The sequence below is a fragment of the Stenella coeruleoalba genome (genome assembly GCF_951394435.1).
Source record: "Stenella coeruleoalba genome assembly, chromosome: 7".
NCBI classification, from domain to species: Eukaryota; Metazoa; Chordata; class Mammalia; order Artiodactyla; family Delphinidae; genus Stenella; species Stenella coeruleoalba.
In genome coordinates, this window is record NC_137153.1 from 32,462,871 (window position 1) to 32,476,917 (window position 14,047).

Sequence of the window (14,047 nt, forward strand, 5' to 3'; positions counted from 1 at the left end):
TTAAGGAAACACTCCCATTTACCATTGCAGCAAAAAGAATAAAATACCTAGGAATAAACCTGCCTAAGGAGGCAAAAGACTTGTACTCAGAAAACTATAAAACACTGATGAAAGAAACCAAAGATGACAAAAAACAGATGGAGAAATATACCATGTTCTTGGATTGGAAGAATCAATATTGTGAAAATGACTATATAGCCTAAAGCAATCTACAGATTCAGTGTAATCCCTATCAAACTACCAATGGCATTCTTCACAGAATTGGAACAAAAAAATCTTACAATTCATATGGAAACACAAAAGACCCTGAATAGCCAAAGCAATCTTGAGAAAAAAAAAAATGGAGTTGGAGGAATTAGCCTTCCCGACTTCAAACTATACCACAAAGCTACAGTAATCAAGACAGCAAGGTACTGGAACAAAAACAAGTATAGATCAATGGTACAGGACTGAATGACCAGAGATAAATCCATGCACATATGGACACCTGTTTTATGACAAAGGAGGCAAGAACATACAATGGAGAAAAGACAGCCTCTTCAATAAGTGGTGCTGGGAAAACTGGACAGCTACATGTAAAAGAATGAAATGAGAACACTACCTAACACCATACACAAAAATAAACTCCAAATGGATTAATGACTTAAATGTAAGACCAGACACTATAAAACTTTTGGAGGAAAACATAGGAAAAACACTCTGACATAAACCACAGGAAGAACTTTTTTGACCCACCTCCTAGAGTAACAGAAATAAAAACAAAAATAAACAAATGGGACTTAATTAAACTTAAAAACTTTTGCACAACAAAGGAAACCATAAACAAGACAAAAAGACAACCTTCCGAATGGGAGAAAATATTTGCAAATAAAACAACAGACAAAGGATTAATCTCCAAAATATACAAATAGCTCATGCAGCTCAATATCAAACAAACAAACAAGTCAGTTAAAAAGTGGGCAGAAGACCTAAATAGACATTTCACCAAGGGAGACATACAGTTGGCCAAAAGGCACATGAAAAGATGCTCAACATCACTAATTATTAGAGAAATGCAAATCAAAACTACAATGAGGTATCACCTCACGCCAGTCAGAATGGCCATTATCAAAAAATCTAGAAACAATAAATGCTGGAAAGGGTGTGGTGAAAAGGGAGCCCTCCTGCACTGTTGGTGGGAATGTAAATTGATCCAACCACTATGGAAAACAGTATGGAGGGTCCTTAAAGAACTAAAAAAAGAACTACCATATGACCTAGCAATCCCACTACTGGGCATATACTCTGAGAGAACCATAATTCAAAAAGAGACATGCACCCCAATGTTCATTGCAGCACTATTTACAATAACCAGGACATGGAACCAACCTAAGTGTCCATCGACAGAGGAATGGATAAAGAAGATGTGGCATATATATACAATGGAATATTACTCAGCCATAAAAAGGAACTAAATTGAGTTATTTGTAGTTAGGTGGGTGGACCTAGAGTCTGTCATACAGAGTGAAGTATGTCACCATATGTTAATGCATATATATGGAATCTAAAAAAAAATGGTACTGATGAACCTAGTTGCAGGGCAGGAATAAAGAGGCAGACATAGAAAATGGACTTGATGACATGGGGTGGGAGGGGGAAGCTGGGGCAAAGTGAGAGTAGCATTGATGTATATACACTCCCGAATGTAAAATAGTTGGCTGGTGGGAAGAAGCAGCATAGCACAGGGAGATCAGCTCGGTGCTTTGAGGTGACCTAGAAGGGTGGGATAGGGAGGATGGGAGGGAGGCTTAAGAGGGAGGGGATATGGGGACATGTGTATGCATACGGCTGATTTGCTTTGTTGTGCAACAGAAACTAACATGGTATTGTGAAGCAATTATACTCCAATAAAGATGTACTAAAAAAAATGGTATCAATAGAAAAAAAAAAAAAACTCAAGCATAAGGACAGTTTGAAAAACTGCAGTATTTACAAAAGCTGAAGATACACAGTTCCAAAGATAATCAGCTCCACTCCTATATATATACCTAAACCCAACAGGAGTGCATTCATAAGTTCACTGAAAGGCATGCACTAGAATATTCATTATAGCATTATTTGTAAGCCCAAACTGGGTGCTACCCACATAAATATCCACTCATAGGAGAAGCCGTAAAAATTGTGGAATACTCACACAATGGGAATTGATCGTCTATAATGTGCATAATGCATAATTTATCAATACTAAGTACAAAAAAAGACAGGACGAATCTCTGGTTTTAGAAGTCATGAGAGCAGTTAACTGGAACAATTTTTACTGAGATGAGAATGTGCTAGGTTATTGGTATTCTGTTTTTGATCTGAGTCTGACTAAGCAGGTATCTTCTGACATGTGAAATCAATCCATTGAGCTGAACTCTTTTGATGTGGTTACTAGTCTTTACCGATACTATGTTCAATAGACACTTAGAAGGACATAGAAATTAAAAATATCATTCCCATGATATTTTTATTTATTAATTCATTAAAATAAGTAGAAACACATTTTAATCATGACATGCTTTGCAAAACAAAAGAAAAAAAAGACCCCTAACTTTCAAAGACTTTTATGATCACTCAAGAAAGCAAAATTACAGAGACAAAGAAGCATCAGGAAATCAGTAAGGAAAAATAAATGACAAATTAAAAAAAATGATTTAAACATCAGGAAGTGTTATTTATACTGGTTCTGTGGGCTCCATGACTATGAATTCTTCTGTGAAGTGGATGAAGACTCCATCCAGGACAAATTTAATCTCAGTCAACTCAATGAGCAGGTGCCTCACTGTAGACAAGCTCTAGACATGATCTTGGACCTGGAGCCTGATGAAGAGCTGGAAGACAACCCCAACCAGAGAACCCTGATTAAGCAGTCAGCCAAGATGCTGTATGGGTTCACCCAGACCACCTATATCCTCACAAACCATGGCACCACCCAGATGTTGGAAAAGTACCAGCAGGGAGAGTTCGGCTACTGCCCCACATGCACTGTGAGAACAAGCCAATGCTTTCCAATAGCCTTTCTGACACCCCAGGTGAGGCCCTGGTGAAGCTCTACTGCCCCAAGTGCATGGACAATTCCACACCTAAGACACCATCGAGGCAGCACCACACAGAAGGCCCCTACTTGGGTACCAGTTTCCCTCACATTGCTCTTCATGGTGCATGCTGAATGCCGGCCCAAGCAGCCCACTAACCAGTTTATGTCCAAAGTGTACAGTTGCAAGATCCATCCACTGTCCTACCAGGTGCAGTTCCAAGCTGCCAGCAACTTTGAGTCTGTCAAGACCGTTCACTTATTCCCAACCCCACCTGTCACTCTGTCTTTGACAGTTCCAGTCCTCCCCTGCCACCTTTAAGGAAATCTCTATGGTTTATATTTTAAATTAGAAGAGTCATTATTGTGGTGTGAATATGAAATAAAGTAGAAAAAAGGCAAAAATAAGCATTTACTCAAAATTTATATAAAATCTTGCCAGATCTCTTCAGGAAAAATAGTTTAGAGCTTGATGACTCCTAATATAAATGTTGTAAAATCATAAGGTATTTTTAAAATAATTCTATGGTAATTTATTTAATTACTAAATAAAATTGATTATTAAGATACATTAGCATCATTGATTAATGTATGAGAAGAATACTGAATAGTACCATAATAATGAAGAAATTTTTTAAAAGATCTACAAGAACTACCATGTTGAAAGGTACAAAAATCACAGGTCTTTAGAAAGGAAATTTTCATATACCTAAAATCAAATAATTCTCATATTATTTAAATAGTTCTGTGCTATAAGTTGAAATGGACTTTGCTGTGTCAAACCACAGACTGACTCGCATTATTTTAAAAAAAGCAAATCTCAAATATCACTAGTAAATAGCAATTAAATCTTAAGAGAGAATATATTTTTATACTTGATAAAATCAATTCAATGTTTAATAAAATTCAAAGAAAGCATAAGTACCAACAGACGTATCTAAACATGACAAGAATGTGTATCTCAATCCACCTATATTCCAAAATGTTCTGGAAATTAATTTAATAGATTTATGATTATAAATGTGAAAAGAAGCTAAAATTTAGGTATATGATCTAGCAACTACTATAATGTACTATAAAACCTTTTATTTTTCCCTTGGAATAGAGAGTCAAGTCAAAAATAATGAATAATCCAATGAAATCAGAGTGTATACAAAATTTATGAACATCAGTGGGGAGAGATTGGATGACACATTAAATTGAGAATTGGCTAATGTCAAGTTGGGTTGATACAAAACATCTCTTAGTTAGAGAACTGAAATTCCAATCCCATCTCAGTGGAAAAAATCAAGATGCCTATTTGGAGAGTGTTCTTAGCCATCAAAATCTAGTTAGGCTAATTCAATGACTAATGATAACACCATACTTCTATGTGAGTGACAACAAATATAGACATTGTAATATTCATATTCTTCTCAGTATATTATTTTGTTAAGCACTGCATGTTGTTCTAGTTTTTTTTTTTTCATATTATAAGTGTTAGTTTTTGTTAACTTGATCTTTCTACACCTATCTATCCTTGAGGTGCTTGGATTTATCCTGTAGATACTGTGTTGGAATCATGTTAGACACCTCAGGGTCAGATATTATGAAACCTTTTTGTAATCCACAATGGAGACTTTGTAACAAGCTACAGCAGTGGGGAGAAGCAATTTGTTTAAGTATAAGGTATAAATGGGGCAGCAAAATAATAACATTAAAATTCAAACAAGACCCTTTCAAATAAGCATATTTGTTGAAAATATTTAATCTAAGAGGCAAGTAGACAGATGAGTAAGGACAAGGAGCAGAAAACTATGGTGTCTTGGAAAACCATATCCATGTGAAAACTGAATACTGTCAGCACCAAGTTCTTTCATGTAGTCTTGAATTCAACTGTAATTGAAGCACAGATCATAAATGAGAAAGGTTTTTCAATCTGACACCCTTAGAGGAAAAAAGTGACAAATGTAATTTTCAGATTGCAAAGCATTAGTTTATCATTGCACGTTGTTGTGAAGATATAGAGCAAAGTTGGAGAATATTTATATACCACATCCTAATGACACATGGAATAAGAAAGTTGAGCTCATCATTCTGGAACTTAATATCTCTTTTGTTTACTAAAAAAGCAAAAAGCAAAACTGTGATAATCGATATTTTTCACTTGTATCTAGGGATAGTTATATTAAGCATGGTGTTTGTAACAAGAAGCTGCTGTTGCTCAAATGGATATTGCAACATATTTTTCTTGTCTACTCAAATTTATAATCTATGTTAAACAGAACATTTAGCTTACCAACTTACTCTAATTATCCATATGTATACCCCAGTTACCATGTTTTAATTAATGTGAACATTATATAAATTATATAAATCATCTTGAATTATGAAAAACTTTTAAAACTATCTTTCTAGCATATTGTTAAGATAAAATTAAAATTTTATTTACAGTCAATTCACTTAAAAACATTTTATCTGAAGCTTTTGGGTGGAAAGAAAAAGCGTTTACCATTACCTGTACCCTCAGAAGGATTGACTGAGTCTCTTAGTATCAAATAACATATACATAAAGTATGAGATAACTTGTTTCTTAATCATATGCATTAGGAAGTATATACTGCCTTGCTAAATAAGGGTTTGAAAACTCTTATTCTGATGCTTTCTAGTTTCATAATCTTGAGGAAAGATACCTAATCTGTATTAAACTCAATTTATTAATCTGTGATGTTGACAAACATTGAGTGACTCCTCATAGATTAATTGAAGAGATTAAATAACATAAGCCACATAAAGTATACTACTATACATAGAAAATGATCAAAGTGTATTGACTATTATTGATATTAATTTAATGTAAGTAAGTGTATTTGGTAATTCCACCCAAACAATCTCTCTATAGTGCTCCTGGCTTCTGGGATATTATGGAGCTATTTTCACTAAAGATGGGAGATGATTCCACTTCAAATACAGCATATTTCTTTCAAACATATCTTCGATCCTGTTTCTATTTAGCATCCTTTGAAGTACAAATAAATTTCCAAAGGGAGCCAACCCTCTTTTGCTGAATGTTGTAAACAGATTTTTTTTCTTATTTATTTATTTATTTTTTGTAAACAGATTTTAATCTCAGTACCTGACAGGACAACACAGCTCTTCTCTTCAGCACACCATGAATTTGTCACTCTACTCAGTGTATCCAGTTTTCTGTGCTCTGTAGATCAGTAGCTGTATCTCCATCTCCAGGCATATTTATTTCTGCACTTTTTGTATCACCAAATAATCCTAAGTATGCATTGATTGTTTCCTGAATTTTATATTTCAAAGGCACTGGTTATTGATTGGACAGCTCCGGAAACCTAGATTTGTGCCCTTGTCTCCAGTCCCCATTCAGGGACAGCTAGAGCAGTGGCCCACATGCCATTCTTCTCAAACGCCTAATTGCTTCAGGTGACTATCCCTACTATTTTCTGAAACCTCTGAGACTGAATTCAGAGAGTTGAATTCCGTTCTTTTTTGACATGTTCTAACTACATTCATGGAAGGAAACTTGTACACATTTTCAATTTTAAAAATTACCTAAAATAGTAAGACTTTAACTCCCCCTGGATGCCATGCCTCACAATCATGGTTGTTTCTTTGGGACATCAGTCTGGGCAGGAATCTCCTCCTCCTCCTTTGTCAGGAGGTGAAGTCATATCTTTGTGCTTGCATTTGTTCAGTTTCTCCACACTAAGTTTGGAAAGGCTGTTTTGATTATTTTACAATCCTGACATTCAATTGTGATCATGACTAACTTATTGCAACCAAAACTATTAAGAATCCAGGAATAAATCATCATCTTTCTGTTCTCAGAAGGACAAAGCATGCTGCACTTGAAAGGAAAATTGTTTTTAGTAGACCTATTCAATTTTTCTGAAAGGATGCAATTCAAATGTAGACTACAAACACACATTGTACATATTTTACTGCATTGTGTAAGGAAATAAAAACACAGGTAAATAAAAGTAAAATTTCCTTCAGTTTTGCAATTCACTAAAATAGCACTATAAAATTTCTTTGTAAAAGAAGATAATAGGTCTGTTGTTGGTTTCAAAACAGTTCTAGTAGGGTAAAAGTATCTTGAACTGTCAACAAATGTGGCATCCATCTTATCTATTAATGGTCTTGGGAAGACCGTTTTCAGAATGCAAAAGTTTAAAACTGAAATTCACTCCATGGGGTTAGAGCTTTTAATGGACTGTCACTGATAAGGAAATGATGGAGACCACAATGTTTCTGCAATCTCATTAGCTGGATGTGTTGTGTGAAGTTGAATTTCCCAATCTCCAGAATACGAACATATACTACCAGTGAGGAGAGAAGAAAAGCAATTCAAAGTTCTATATTTAACTTTTATTCTTTTGAATACAGCATTAAAATAACAATTTCCATGGCATTGTATTTTCCTTAGTTCTTTAGTGGGCAATAAAAATAAATCTCATATTATTTTAGCATAATATCATCCTTCCAAAGGAAATCTATTTTGAAATGACATCTCATGTGGTCAGAGAACTTCCCTTAGTTCATATAAAGTTGGCAACTACACTGTTTTCTTCATTAGAAAGAGACAAGATAATATATCCAATCATCACTGTCATGGGGCATGCTTCACGAGTATTTGCTTAAAACTTTTAATGCTGTGCAAATGTGACATTTAAGAAATATTTATTTAGAGTAAGCCAAATAAATTTGTTGACTCATTTATGATGCCCATGGAATATGATTTTCTATCGATCATTTATATTAAAATGTCAATGTGTAAAACTAGATCTCAAAATGCAGGAATATCTGTATATGAATGCAAACTATGTCAATCATGTAGAATTGGTTGACAGGTACACAGATGTTTGGCATACTGCAGCTTAACTGACAAAATTTCCCTATAAAAATAATGGTTTTCTCTTGTTAATGTAGCCTTTTCTTTCCAATTTAATGGAGAAAGTCTATGAATTAAGGCATTCAAATTTTTTTAATATTTATAATTTCAACTTAAATATATTTAGATAGATATATATAATGAAAGCAAAAGAAAGAAACACAATTTTAGTCCCAGTTCTGCCACTTTCTTATTTATTTATCCCAGGCAAATCACTCAGTCTCTCTGAGTTCCCATGTATTGATACTTTTGTGTCTAGTAACTAGATAATTGTCAAATTGTAAAATTATGACACTTATAATTTTATGATAACTTTATAAAGACCAGAAACGGGGTAGAGTGATCTCAAAAATACATTAAATATGTGCAGCAGTGAATAAGAATTCTGTTTTCCTCTATGAAGATGGTTGCTACAAATGTGCAATGTTTCAGGCGGGAGAAAAATGTGTCTTCTGACATCTGCAGCAGTATTTCCATGTAAACCAGGAAAAAAGAATGACTTCAAAGGACATAATGATAACTAAGATGTATGGAACACTTTCTATCACTGATAGCTTTAAAGATTTCCTTACAAAATCCTCATAGTAAGCCTCTGAAGTTGATCCCAAAATGACCATTATTTTCTAGATGAGGAACCTGAGACTCAAGAAATTTGGGTAAGACACACAAGGTGAAGTAGTTAGCAACATCAGAACTGGATTCAGAATATGAGAGTCTGGCTATAGAGGTGATATAATTTAACCATGCTTACAGCAACAATTTTGAAAAAACGTGAGAATTCGTTCAGAGATTTGGAAGAGATATGGAAAGAGACCATCTATTTTAGGCAAAAAATGTATTGAAAGCAATATCCCTTTGTTTCAAAAAATACCTGTATTGCTGTAATTTAAAAATAACCTTTTAAATACTCTTCCCCTTTATCAACTGAGAACAATTATTTGATTACTGGGAAATATATAAACAATCATATTAGCCAAATGATTAGAGTTGCTTGGTCTTCAACCAATGGCTTTTGGAAGGAAATACATTTTTCTCTTGATGCTCCTCAAGGAAAAATTGACATAAGAAATAATTGTCACTTAAATATTTTCTAAATGCTTTTAAGGACTTTGATTAAAATTGGGGAGGGGCAAGACCAAGGTCAAGTACATAATGCTTTTTCATTTAACAAGGAGGAACTTCCTGACTTATTTGAGTCAGCTCACAAGGACTTTTTTTTGTTAACATCAACACTCAAAAATTTAGAGAGCTCACATTACAATATGAATTTCTTTCTTTTCCACAAACACTGGAATATCTGCCAAACCTGGTTCTGAATTCCAATGTGGCAATGATCCATGGTTGCTGGGTAGCAGCTGCCACCTTTAGGTGGGCCATGCACTTTGCAATGCTTCCAACCACCCGGGGCCTGCTTCACTCAATTACATTTCCAATCTGGCATTAAAAAAAAAGAATATTCAGTGCTTTACAGTCTCCTCCTTAATGCCACCATTTAATACTTTTTTTTTCCTTACCAATACTCATTAGGGTCTTGTGAAATGCCCTGAGTCCAAAGCAGTGAATAATTTTTGTTACCAGTGGAAAGAAGGATGGATTAATTTGATTAATTTCCTCTGAATGCTTTGAAGTAAGGCATCAAAGAATCACTGTTTACCTCTTGAAATGCTCAGATTTGATTCTATAGTAAAGAAAATGTGATTCAACTTTCATCCAAAGGACAATTGGAGAGCTTTGGAACTTTGTGCTTAAACAAAGACATATCATAGTCCATTTTATTCTTTTCTTAAAAGGTATGCATTTAGCATTAATATTATTTACCCCCTGGCATGTATCAGTAAAAATAGTTTCCCTTTAATATGATTTTTAAGTGTAGATTTATAATTAAAATACATTTGCACTGTAAAAGAAGCTTTCGTCCAAGGAAAATAAAATTTGAAACTATTTTAACATACTCAAATTTGTGCTTTCAGAAAACTTCCCAAATTATTGCATTACAATTAGTTGCTATGAAATCATCTAGTCCTTGCTGTTCTGAAAAGAACCTTGCATAGTAGCCCTATAATTATATGTGCATTATCTGAGCGAATTGAGAACAATAAAAATAATAAATTATATTAGGTTTATGAATTATAATTTGTATCATTTAGGGCATAATTTTGATTTTTCAGAATATAATTAGTACTTTGATTCTTTATATAGCTAAAAACTGAAAATGAGATAGAGTTGTGCCACCTTTACAATCCTTAGTATCTCTCTGTCTTTGTCTCTGTCTCTCTTGCTCTCACAAGCACAGAAAACACACACACACACACACACACAACTGCAATATCTTTTCTACTCAAAGTCTGAAAAATTATACTTACATGATGTTTTGAAACAACAAAAAAGAAAACTTAATGCTAAGGCATACTCTCAGAGATAGTCTGTGGTATACTCACACATACTGATGGTTAAAATGGAAAATATTTTTAAATGATACACAAGACAGCAATTTTCTATGAGCTTTGATAATGCATGACTTTTGCCTCTCAGTTCAACTTTATAGACACTATATTGAAGAATCTTAAAAACAGTTCAGATCACCTTTATGCATAGAACTGTTCATCATAGTTCTACAAAATGAAAACATGGAAACAGAATTTCAAAACTAGGAATTAGTAATTTTTTATTTCACAAAGTATATTATTCTAATGCTATTAAAGTAATATATAAGGAGTGTGTAAAAAAACAAAGTCCATCAAAAGTATTTCCTTTAATGTTGAATGACCAAAAAGTGCCAGACATTTCAAAATCCAGTTGTGTTTGCATGTTGGTATGTATGAAAACTGACAAGTAGAATATAATATTTATATTAAAAATCAAGTAGGTGAACATAGCCAAGACTACCTTATTAAATAGAAAAAAATGGAATGACTTACATTATTGAATATAAACACATATCGTGTTACCATCCTCTAAAATACAATTTTTGTACAATCTATACAATGTACATGTAGGATATATATACTCTGTAAAAGTTGCTTTTAAATGCTTTTGAGAGCTGTGGTTTTCCCTATTTTATCCTATTCTGATTCCACATTTTTCCAATATTGACCTCATATTGCATTTGTAATCAGAAATAAATTTTTAAATAATAAAGTTGGAGTGAGCCTTAGTGCATCCTGCAGGCAGTTTCCCAGCAAGTACTGTGGACCTCAGTTAAGCAACATCCCAATGGGTGTTCCAGCCACTTCCCTGCGAGTTCAGGACCCACTCCACCTACCCCAAATGTAGCTCCCCATGAGTTTCCCCTACATATAGGAGGCAGCTCTCTGCTTGCTGGCATCCTCCTGTGGAACTTCAGTGAACTTCTCCACTATCTGCTGGGCTACAGCCATGTGCCACCAGGGGGTTCTGAGCCTCAGTTTGGGGTGGGGAGTGGTGTTTTGGGGGTGGGAGTGAGGGAGGAACTTTTGCACTGATATCACCCCTAAGAGTAGTGGCTGCTTTCTCTATTAGGTATTACTGCATTCTTTACTCCATTCACCTGTTACTAGGTATGAATTCTTTTGATAAACTGCACCCATTCCACGTACCACATGGTTTATCTCCTGACTGAACCATGACTGAAAAATCAGCATTATTTACAGAAGAAGACAGATTGAAAGAATCCAACTGGTAAAATGTAAGGGTAATATTTAGGTCAAATGTGAGACACAGGGTAACATGAAAAAACTGTAAATGAAACCTTCCTCATTTGAGAAGAGAGTGAAAAAAATGTGACTTTGGATCTAATGACTAAGCTTCTAAAGAGGAAGAAAAAAAATTATCTTACTGAACTAATTATACAAATCATTGCAACAGTTAGGCATAAAGGTAGTTTTTTCTTTTTTTCTTTTGGAGTATAGTTGATTTACAATATTGTGTCAGTTTAGTTTCAGGTATACAGCAAAGTGATTCAGTTATACATATACACATATCTACTATTTTTCATATTCTTTTCCCATATAGCTTATTAGAGAATATTGAGTAGAGTTCCCTGTGCAATACAGTAGGTCCTTGTTGATTATCCATTTTATATATAGTAGTGTGTATATGTTAATCCCTACCTTAAAGGCAGTTTTTGAATCTACTTTTTTTTAATGTTTGTCTTTTTTAACATCTTTACTAGAGTATAATTGTTTACAGTGTTGTGTTAGTTTCTGCTGTATAACAAAGTGAATCAGCTATATACATACATATATCCCCTCTTGCGTCTCCCTCTCAACCTCCTTATTCCACTTCTCTAGGTGGTCGCAAAGCACCAAGCTGATCTGCCTGTGCCATGCAGCTGCTTCACACTAGCTATCTATTTTACATTTGGTAGTGTATATATGTCAGTGCTACTCTCTCGCTTCGTCCCAGTTTACCCTTCCCCCACACCATGTCCTCAAGACCATACTCTACGTCTGTGTCTTGATTCCTGGTCTGCCCCTAGGTTCATCAGAACCTTTTTTTTTTTTTAGATTCCATATATATGTGTTAGCATATGGTCCTTGTTTTTCTCTTTCTGACTTACTTCGCTCTGTATGACAGACTCTAGGTCCATCCACCTCACTACAAATAACTCCATTTTGTTTCTTTTTATGGCTGAGTAATATTCCATTGTAAATATGTGCCACATCTTTTTTATCCATTCATCTGTCTATGGACACTTAGGTTGCTTCCACGTCCTGGCTATTGTAAATAGTGCTGCAATGAACATTGTGGTACATGACTCTTTTTGAATTATGGTTTTCTCAGGGTATATGCCCAGTAGTGGGATTGCTGGGTCATATGATAGTTCTATTTTTAGCTTTTTAAGGAACCTCCACAGTGTTCTCCATAGTGGCTGTATCAATTCACATTCCCACCAACACTGCAAGAGGGTTCCCTTTTCTCCACACCCTCTCCAGCATTTATTGTTTGTAGATATTTTGACAATGGCCATTCTGACCAGGGTGGGGTGATACCTCACTGTAGTTTTGACTTGCATTTCTCTGATGATTAGTGATGTTGAGTATCCTTTCATGTGTTTGTTGGCAACCTGTATAACTTCTTTGGAGAAATGTTTGTTTAGGTCTTCTGCCCATTTTTGGATTCAGTTGTTTGTTTTTTGGATATTCAGCTACATGAGTTGCTTGTATATTTTGGAGATTAATCCTTTGTCAGTTGCTCCATTGGCATATATTTTCTCCCATTCTGAGGGTTGTCTTTTCATCTTGTTTATGGTTTCCTTTGCTGTTCAAAAGCTTTGAAGTTTCATTAGGTCCCATTTGTTTAGTTTTGTTTTTATTTCCATTTCTCTAGGAGGTGGGTCAAAAAGGATCTTGCTGTGATTTATGTCATAGAGTGTTCTTCCTATGTTTTCCTTTAAGAGTTTTATAGTGCCTGGCCTTACATTTACGTCTTTAATCCATTTAGAGTTTATTTTTGTGTATGGTGTTTGGGAGTGTTCTAATTTCATTCTTTTACATGTAGCTGTCCAGTTTTCCCAGCACCACTTATTGAAGAGGCTCTCTTTTCTCCATTGCATATTCTTGCCTCCTTTATCAAAGATAACGTGACCATAGGTGCGTGGGTTTGTCTCAGGGCTTCCTATCTTGTTCCATTGATCTATATTTCTGTTTTTGTGCCAGTACCATACTGTCTTGATTACTGCAGCTTTGTAGTATAGTCTGAAGTCAGGAAGCCTGATTCCTCCAGCTCCATTTATCTTTCTCAAGATTGCTTTTGCTATTCGGGGTATTTTGTGTTTCCATACAAATTGTGAATTTTTTGTTCTAGTTCTGTGAAGAATGCCATTGGTAGTTTCATAGGGATTGCATTGAATCTGTAGATTGCTTTGGATAGTATAGTCATTTTCACAATGTTGATTCTTCCAATCCAAGAACATGGTATATCTCTCCATCTGTTTGTATCATCTTTCTTTCATCAGTGTCTTATAGTTTTCTGCATACAGGTCCTTTGTCTCCGTAGGTAGCTTTATTCCTAGGTATTTTATTCTTTTTGTTGCAGTGGTAAATGGGAGTGTTTCCTTAATTTATCTCTCGATTTTTCATCATTAGTGTATAGGAATGCAAGAGATTTCTGTGCAT

The 14,047-nt window shown here is 34.7% G+C and overlaps 1 pseudogene across 1 annotated transcript in view; it reads left to right on the plus strand.

The window, feature by feature from the left end:
- The window catches only part of LOC307188870 (casein kinase II subunit beta-like), a 12,127-nt pseudogene extending 8,750 nt beyond the window's left edge, over positions 1 to 3,377 (plus strand). The window contains exon 2 of the transcript in view: positions 2,687 to 3,377. The product of the transcript in view is annotated as a casein kinase II subunit beta-like (transcript). The remainder of the gene's footprint in view (positions 1 to 2,686) is intronic.
- The last annotated feature ends 10,670 nt before the right edge of the window (positions 3,378 to 14,047 follow it).